The sequence below is a fragment of the Carassius auratus genome, unplaced genomic scaffold (assembly GCF_003368295.1).
Source record: "Carassius auratus strain Wakin unplaced genomic scaffold, ASM336829v1 scaf_tig00215021, whole genome shotgun sequence".
Lineage (NCBI taxonomy): Eukaryota > Metazoa > Chordata > Actinopteri > Cypriniformes > Cyprinidae > Carassius > Carassius auratus.
The window spans coordinates 52,090-62,149 of record NW_020527907.1 but is presented as its reverse complement, the minus strand read 5'-3'; the positions used below and the strand labels follow the sequence as shown (position 1 = coordinate 62,149).

The following is a 10,060-nucleotide window of genomic DNA, read 5'->3' as shown; positions in this document are numbered from 1 at the left end:
AAGGTTTTTGGATTTTCCCCTTACTTCAAATGAATGCTTAGTTTGGCTCATTATTATTATTATTATTATTAAAAATGCTATACAATAAAACAGATACAATGACAAATTCACTTATATTTAACTTTGCACTTATATTAACAATATGAATAAGAAAAATGGGTTTTGCCCACATTGTAACACAAATAAATATTTCCCCTTTCTTTAAAATGATTGTAGTTTGTGGTTCATTTTTAATTAACACAAATCAGCCGTAAAATGGCAAATATTAAATTGCAGCCTATATTAAACATCTTACTTTTATTAACAAAATTAATAAGACAGATATAGCCTGCTTGCATGTCATTTAAATGAGTTTAAGCTTCGCTTTTGTATCCATGGTTCTTTCATGCTCTGTAGTTTTGATTTGTCTTTTTCTCTTCAACATAAAGATGTTGGTTTGTGTTTCAGATGTTTCTGCTGCTGATGAAGAAGAAATGAAGAGAAAGTCAGTGAATGAGGGAGAGTCTGTTACTTTGGATCCTGGTGTCATGAAAAAAACAGATGATTTGATGACGTGGTATTTTAATGACATTCCCCTCAATGAAATCACTAGAAATCAGAGCAGTATCTGTGCAGATGATCAGTGTAAAGATGCTGAAGAGAGATTCAGAGACAGACTGAAGCTGGATCATCAGACTGGATCTCTGATCATCACAAACACCAGAAACACAGACTCTGGAGAATATAGACTAGAGATCATCAGCAGTGCATTCAGCATCACGAGGAGATTCAGTGTTAATGTCACTGGTGAGTGTAACATAATAATTCACTGCCTTCATCCTTAAACAGTTTTAGAATACAGTTCAATATTATAAATCATTACTCTTAATGAAAGAATTAGCTTTGATTCCATTAAAATATAAATATAAGATATCTAGTTCTAGTTTTTTTATTTAAAATGCACATTTAAAACAATCACACGACTGACCAAAGTGCTGTACAACATATTGATCATAGATAAAAATAGGCTAAATTTACACGACTATCGATTTGCAAAGGCTTCAGAAAACAAGTGAGTTTTCAGCAGGGATTTAAAAACCGATCAAGTTAGAGCAGCTGTAAGGGGTAGAAAAAGCTAAGGCGACAACTGAGGAGACGTGTTTCAAGAGTGAGCTGACTGTCTAAGAAAACACCAAGGTCACTTTGACTCAAAAACCAGGTTATCTAAAATTGAGTTGTTCAATTTAAAATTGTCAGATGGACCAAAAACAATGAGCTCAGTCTTAGAGTCATTTAAGGTTAAAAGTTACTGGCTAGCCAATGCTTTACCTCTTCAAGACATGTAAATAGTGAATCGATGGCTGAAGGATCGTTTCTTTTAATAGGCAGATAGATCTGTGTATCATCAGCATAAAAATGGAAGGACACACCATGGCTTCTGGTTAGTACTTAGAAAAAATTGTAGTTGACACAACATAATCTTTTCCAGTGCCTTAGAGATAAAAGGGACCACGGAAATTAGACGGTAGGTAGTTGTTTAAAACAGACATGTCTAAGGAAGGCTTCTTAAACAAAAGAGTAACAGAGGCCAATTTCAGGCAAGTGGGAACCGAACCAGTTGATAAGCATTTGTTAAACAGGGAAAGTAAGGAAGGGCCAACTGACACCATCAGCAATTTTAAATACCGGGGGTGAATTAAGTCATGAGGAAAGAATTACATTTGTTATTTTCCCTTTTGGGAAGAGGTAAAATTTGTTATTTTTACAGTTGATCACTAGGTGGGACCATTAACCCTTTAGATAGGCCTGTGCAAAAAAAAGGCTTTGTTTCTGGCTTGTATATAGAGTTATATGGAGTATAACAGCAAATTATAATTATAATTATTAAGTGTGTTTATGCGCCTGCTGCCTTTTGATGGTGAAAAGTACAGATGGCCTATATGTGAAATGCTCGTCTTTTCTTGATGGTAAAGCCAGTTTAACACCTTAAAATCCTGTAAAAAAAATCTACTTTGCATCAAATTTATGAACATAATGTATTATGAGCCAAAATGCAATACAAACTTCAAATAAGCTGCAGCTCGCTGGAGGGGTCACGCGACATAATCATTTCTAAAACATTTTGTACAAGTCAAGCTCTTTCTTGTGTTGCTTGCTGCTCTTCTCACCATTAAATGACCAGCACGACGGCATGCAAGTGTTTAAATCCACGTACTTTGCTTTTGTTTTGTCTATTCACTTGTTAAGTCTGACGTCACGTAGCAGCGCTTCCGTGTCCAAACGCTCTATCAGTTACCACGAGAAAACAACAAAAGGTGCTAATATAAACTCACAATGTTATAGAATACTAGCGAAAAAGTTATAATCTTAACCTTTAACTCCATACCGAAGTCCAAGATAGCCAGACAATGAAAATATAAATATAAAAAAAATATATAAAAATTATTTGTGTTTAGGACGCTGTGAGCACGGAGACTGTAGTGTATACTGTAAGTTTGAAAGCGTTTAGCTTAAATTATCAATATGAATAAACAGTGAAGAGGTGACCGGACCCTGAGGAAGATTGTGGAGAAGGACCGATTCCAGACCTTGGGGGACCTGAGGAAGCAGTGGACTGAGTCTGGAGTAGAAACATCCAGAGCCACCGTGCACAGACTCAGTGGTCCAAAGTACTTTTTTCGGATGAAAGCAAATTTTGCATGTCATTCGGAAATCAAGGTGCCAGAGTCTGGAGGAAGACTGGGGAGAAGGAAATGCCAAAATGCCTGAAGTCCAGTGTCAAGTACCCACAGTCAGTGATGGTCTGGGGTGCCATGTCAGCTGCTGGTGTTGGTCCACTGTGTTTTATCAAGGGCAGGGTCAATGCAGCTAGCTATCAGGAGATTTTGGAGCACTTCATGCTTACATCTGCTGAAAAGCTTTATGGAGATGAAGATTTCATTTTTCAGCACGACCTTGCACCTGCTCACAGTGCCAAAACCACTGGTAAATGGTTTACTGACCATGGTATTACTGTGCTCAATTGGCCTGCCAACTCTCCTGACCTGAACCCCATAGAGAATCTGTGGGATATTGTGAAGAGAAAGTTGAGAGACGCAAGACCCAACACTCTGGATGAGCTTAAGGCCGCTATCGAAGCATCCTGGGCCTCCATAACACCTCAGCAGTGCCACAGGCTGATTGCCTCCGTGCCACGCCGCATTTGTGGCAGAACGGAAAACTCCGTGGGCCACTTGTTTACTTTCACTTTTGATTTCACAAATCAATGACGTAACGGGAGGCGTGCATATCAATTAAGGGAAGAAGTAAATATAGCTGTGAGGCTCACACACTGGGAAGGAAAAACGTCACCAGTGTTCAGTCGTGAGAGGTGTGGGAGAGAAGCTGATTTGGAGTTACCGTGGGGAAGGTGGCTCGTGTTCCTGTCATCCTGACGCTTCCAGACGGCGCGCTGCTTATATTGAGCTCGTGAACGGGCGGAAAGTACCTTCACCAAAGAGCTTATTCAGTCGTCCAAATAGGAAAGCCGGTCGTAAAAAAGGATCATCGCTGAGTCCACGGCGGTCTCCAGGCACTCTTTAGCGTCCTTGTGAACTGCTACACTTGGGTCAGTGACGCAAAAGCCATTCTCTCAAACAAACAGTCCCGCATGCGCAATCAGTCCCACACACACTTACATGTTTATTTTATTTAGTTTTGATTCTTTTATCGTGCCTGATTGATATACATGGTTTTGTTGATTTTGTTTGTTCCTCTTACTCCTACGAACTGCTTATTCAGTGTGTTACTTATATGAACAAATTGGTATTTAAAATGTAAATGTGAATTACTGCTGAAAGCCCTGTTACCACGAACTGTGACATAATTGATTATGGGTTGATGGGTTAAAAATATATGCTTGGAACAAAGAGAAAATAAGTGAAATTGAACATTTGACTAATCTGAAATTGTTCAAAATTTCTATAATTCTGTTTTTCTTTTGTTTTGTTTTATTGTGGCTGTTTTTTTTTATTTGTTTTTTTTTGTTTGTTTTTTCCCTTTTATTGTTTGGTGGTAATAAAACTAGTGGTGACTTTCTTTGGCAGTATGTGGAGTAAATCTATTGTTGGTAATTACAAGTTATGATTGGGGAAAAAAGACAAAGATTGAATAATTTGAGTTTATTGAATGTAACAGGTGGTTTTTAGGCTATCCTGGGTTTTTGTTTTGGCAGGCCTATACCTGTCTGGCGCCCGAACAAGTTGAATTAAATTATTTATCAAACTTAACTGCAAATTGTTCTCTGGGGCCCACCACCATTACACATTGAAGCAGTCATTTCTGCAAAAGGATTCCCGACCAAGTATTGAGTGCATAACTGATAATTATTTAAAGGATGACTTTTTTTGTATTAAAAACACTTTTCTTTTATTGGTCAGATGAAATATGCTAATTTTTTGAGATAGGAATTTTGGGTTTTCATGAGCTGTATGCCAAAATCATCAGTATTAAAATAATAAAAGACCTGCAATATTTCAGTTGGTGTGCAATGAATCTAAAATATATGAAAGTTTAATTTTTATCATTACATTATGGAAAATAATGAACTTTTATCACAATATGCTAATTTTTTGAGAAGGACCTGTATTTAGCATGTCAAAATGTTGGTCGACATTCAGATTGTAAAGTGAAGATATCATTGTTCTATATTATTTATTTTACATGCATGTCTGTTTTTATTCTTCAGAAAATATACATATTTGATGTTTAATGTTATTAACATGGATAAATTCATCAAATTAATCAGTTTTCTGTGCTGCTGTTCTCTCTCAGCTCATGTTGCTGTAACACTGTTTGAGCTGCTCTTCCTCATAAAATGATTAGTTAAATCAATATTATACAAATAAAAACAATAATCATTCAAAGATAAGAGTAAAGTTGACTCTCTGTAGTAATAACAAGTGTCTGTCTCCAGCTGTTCCTGATTCAGGTCTGTCTCCAGCTGTTGTAGCAGGAATATCTGCAGCTCTTGTTCTGCTGACAGTGACTGCAGCTGCTGTGGTTTACTATCGCCGCAGACCAAAGCATGGTAAATGTTACATACGGCTGATTTAAGATGGAAATATGATATTTATTGTGTAAAAGAAAGTGTTTAGAAAATGTATCTAATCAACCAAAGTCAATGTGTTTAATTGAGATTATTGTTCAAACAGGCGACGGGAAGAAGACCGAATATCAGGTGAGATACTGTGTGCAATTAATCTCCAAAAATGATGTTTACAACAGTTTCAGATCTGTGTTATCTGTGTATGTAAAGTTTTCTGTGTATGTTATATTGTGTGCCGTGTCTAGGGAATAGAAATGCTATAGAAGGCGTACTAAAAATAAAGTTGTGGTTGTGAATAATAATAATAAAAAATAAAAAAAACAGAAAAGTTAGTTTTAGAAATAAGAACAGTGGTAAGAATTTATTTTATTATTACTTAATTATAAATGTTTTTTATAAATAATTATAAAAGGTTCTACTTTATATTAGGTGGCCTTTACTACTATTTATTTACATATACAAATAAGTACAGTGCAGTTATTGTGTTCATATTGTATTGCGAGACAATTTTGCTGCTGTTCTGGTGGGATACGAGTGAGGGTTAGGAATAGGTTCAGTGGTTTGGGTTTAAGAGTGGGTTCAGGTGTTAGGGGAGGAGTCAACAGTGTAATTATAAATATAATTACAGAAATGATCAGACTCTTAATGATTGAATCTGTGTCATCTCTGTGAATATGTGAAGGTCAGGTTTTTCCATCACTCGTCATTAGAACCGATTGTACACATGGCTCTTGCTTCTGACTTGTACTTGCTCTTATAAAAAATGTACCATAGGTTTTAATTGGAGCATTTGTTATAGCATAATAGGACTAGCTTATTTTTCATTACCAGGCAAATAATTACTTAAAAAAAAAACAGTTTCATTACAAATCTAGAGTTAAAATCTATTCTCTTAACAGATTAGTTATTATAAAATCTACAAACAGTTAGACAAAAAATACCATAATAAATAAGCCTACAATAAAATGTGTGTGTGTGTGTGTGTGTGTGTTGGGTTATACTAGCTATTTTTTTTTTTTTTTTTTTAAGGATGTTATCTCCCCCATGCCCCCCACAAACTACGTCCCTATGTTTAGAGTATAATAGTGATATCCGGTTCGCGAACGAATCATTCGATGTAACTGGATCTTCTTGAACCAGTTCACCAAATCGAACTGAATCGTTTTAAACGGTCCGCGTCTCAAATAAGCATTAATCCACAAATGACTTAAGCTGATAACTTTTTTAATTTGGCTGACACTCCCCCTGAGTTCAAACAAACCAATTTCCCAGAGTAATTCATTTACTCAAACAGTACACTGACTGAACTGCTGTGAAGACCGAAATGAAGATGAACACCGAGCCGAGCCAGATGAAGAACGAACACACCCTCTGCTGGAGCAGTTCTTGTTCTCGAGTCAAGAACCGTTTGTATCGGTTTTCGGATCACCAGTACACTAAACTGAGAATCGTTTCTTTCGGACGCGTCCGATTTGAGAACCGATGAACTGATGATACTGCGCATGCGTGTTAATTTTTCAAGTATTTTGTTAAACATCGGAAAGTGTGATAAAATAACTATTTTTTTTGCTTTGCTTTTTTTTTTTAAGATGAATGTTTCTAATCTGTATATTGTAGATAATGTATGGGCCAAAGGGGTTTTCAGGAAAGTTGGACAATAATTAAGACTCTAAAGACTCTATGTTTAATAGGAATAAGGGATGATTTATGAAATATCTGTACTGTATTTAGTTAATGATGACACATTCACAAATTGAGTTTGTAGTAAACAGAACATGAACACGAGTAGAGCAGCTGATGAAACTAAACTGCAGCACGTGCCGGTTAGAGCGATTCTCGTTCTCCAGTCAAGAATCTGTTGCATCGGTTTTCGGATCATCAGTAACGTTACACTGAACCGAAAACCGTTTATTTCGGACGCTTCCGATTCGAGAGCCGAGGAGCTGATGATACTGCGAAGGCGTGATTCAGCGTGAAGCGAAATGACTCACTGCGCGTCTGAACCGAACTGCTTCTTTTGGTGATTGATTCTGAACTGATTCTGTGCTAATGTTATGAGTGCTAATTTTTTTAACAAATACATCGCAATGGATTATGTATAGTAAGTGTATCATGGTTTCTGCGCTGATGACACCTAATTTATTTACTTTATATCTTCAAGACTTAAATCCTCGTATGCACATTATTGATATATATATAGTGCCATTAAAACAAATGTGATTCACTAATAACCAGATTCTCTGAGTTTGTTGGAAATGTATCTTTGAGTTTGTTATCAGAAATAACTGAATTAAGCTACACTGAATCATTTAGAGTGTGTATACAAGCAGTACAAATGTATAAAGATTTATATTATTGTATTATCTAGTCTTTTTGTCTTTAAATTAAATGTGTCTCCTTCCCACAATGAATAGGACACTACCGATGTGACATCTAGTAAAAAGGAAGAAAAACTAACGATGAACACCAGGAAAGAGACGTCCCCTAATCACAATAACCCTCAATCGACAGACACTTACGATGGGACATCCCATAATCACATTGACCCTCAATCGAAGGACACTTCTGATGTGATATCCTGTGATGAGAGAGATCCACTAATGACATCCCATAATCACAATGACCCTCAATCGAAGGACACTTCTGATGTGATATCCTGTGATGAGGGAGATCCACTAATTACATCCCATAATCACATTGACCCTCAATCGACAGACACTTACGATGTGACATCCCATAATCACAATGACCCTCAATCGAAGGACACTTCTGATGTGACATCCCATAATCACAATGACCCTCAATCGACAGACACTTACGATGGGACATCCCATAATCACAATGCCCCTCAATCGACGTACACTACCGATGTGACATCCCATAATCACAATGACCCTCAATCGACGTACACTACCGATGTGACATCCCATAATCACAATGACCCTCAATCGAAGGACACTTACGATGTTATATTCTGTGATGAGGGAGAACCACTAATGAAATCCCATAATCACAGTGACCCTCAATCCAAGGACTCTACCGATGTGACATCCCATATTACCGCATTTTCCACACTATAAGGTGCACTTAAAAGCCTTTCATTGTCTCAAAAAATGACAGTGCCAAAATGTTGTCAAATGTTGACATTCCCTTTAGCACAGCTCCATCTAGTGGATGCGTAACACAAACCCAGTCAAATGTTTGACTGCAGTATCTTCTATTCTATGCGCTTTATAATCCGGTGCGCCCTATATACGAAAACAGTTCTAAAATAGGCCATTCATTGAAGGTGCGCCTTATAATCCGGTGCGCCTTATAGTGTGGAAAATATGGTAATCTCACTGACCCTCAATCGAAGGACACTACCGATGTGATAATCAGAAACACTGTTTTAGATATAATTTAACAAATGAATTATTCATTAGATCAACAAATGATCACAGACCCCTCAGGTCATAAACACACTAGGTCCAGGATGTCTGTGAATGACTCCAGACCCCTGCTCACCGTGGCTAACACAACACCTCAGAAAGACATTTGAGACCTGAAAGTGTTATAGTGTTTCTATAAAAACGGACTCTTCTCTAAATAATTCATAGAAAAACAAACCTTTCTTTGAATGAACTCACATATATTTCAGCCCATAGTGTATGTTGTTAATGTTCTTGTATATTGTGTTATATTATACTGTGAAACACAAGCACTCTTCACAGAGAATCTAACGCAGCAAGCTGTCCTCGGTCAGCCATCTTCACCAGAACTCAAGTCTTGACTGACTAGGAGTGAAAAAGCTTTTCAGGTCCACTTGAAGGACTTTTATTGGTTTATGTTTGTTAAGATGATGGACAGTGTCTGTAAATGTTAATCCTGCACAAAGATGTTTTTGTAGATATCTCGTCAAGGACTTTTATTGGTTTATGTTTGTTAAGATGATGAAAAGTGTCTGTAAATGTTAATCCTGCACAAAGATGTTTTTGTAGATATCTCATCTCTTTCAGTTCTGTTCTTGAAGCATGTTCTTCTGTGCTGTTTGTGTCTAAAGGACTCTAAAAGGATGCTCTTTCTCAGGTTTATCATGTTCAATGTGTAATATCAGATCTGTTAAGAGATTTAAGGATCATTGTTGCTATTTTTGTGATAACTGTTTAAGCCATTTCCATGTCTGATGTTGTATAGTTTGCTTCAGTCAAGGAGTAAATGACTTAAAGTTAAGCACAAAAACAAGAACACTATTTTCTACATTTATTGTAAGATTATATATTATGTACTTTTTTTTTTTAATGAAAATGATTATGAATGATGTATGTATATAGTGCCATTAAAACAAATGTGATTCACTAATGGATAAGTGGATTTATAAGTGGAGTGCCATTAGATGGGTGCACTGTAAAACCCAATAAGTAGGGCTGGGCGATATATCTAACGATCTGAAGGCGATTCATCTGCGATAATGAACGCGATATGGCGTGGCTTGTCAGTGATCTACGGCTCTGTCTATTAAATGCCACTCCAATTATAAGCAGGTGATGGAGATTTTAGCGGTGATCACGGAAGCAGCTTTACTGATTAGATGCGCATGATCATATCGTTAGATATATCGCCCAGCCCTAGTATCCTTCTGCAATGATAAACAATATATCATGAAACCAAAATATAGTCTTATTCTGCTGTTTACTTGGGGTAAATACAATAGCATCTATAAAAACTGTTCTTGGTACAATTGGCGTAAAAGCAATATTAGTGTTACAAATATGACAAAATGTATGTCTGTTTCTCAGCCCAAATGGATTGGATCACTTTAGAAAACATGGGTTAAGCAACTAGGTTATGCATTTATTTAATAATAAATATTATTAAATATTTAATAGTGTTTCACAGGCAGGGTCACATTTGAATAAGTTGAAAGTACATGATCTGAACAAATTAAATGAACAAAGCTTACCCTTCTTGTTCAGTCATGTGTGCAACCAATATATTAATCATCTCCTTTCTTTT

The 10,060-nt window shown here is 36.6% G+C and overlaps 1 long non-coding RNA gene across 1 annotated transcript; it reads left to right on the top strand.

The window, feature by feature from the left end:
* The first annotated feature begins 727 nt into the window (after positions 1–727).
* Positions 728–5,326, top strand: LOC113093410 (uncharacterized). The gene is made up of 3 exons (XR_003287738.1): positions 728–786; positions 4,934–5,047; positions 5,172–5,326. It is a non-coding gene; the product is annotated as an uncharacterized LOC113093410 (long non-coding RNA).
* The last annotated feature ends 4,734 nt before the right edge of the window (positions 5,327–10,060 follow it).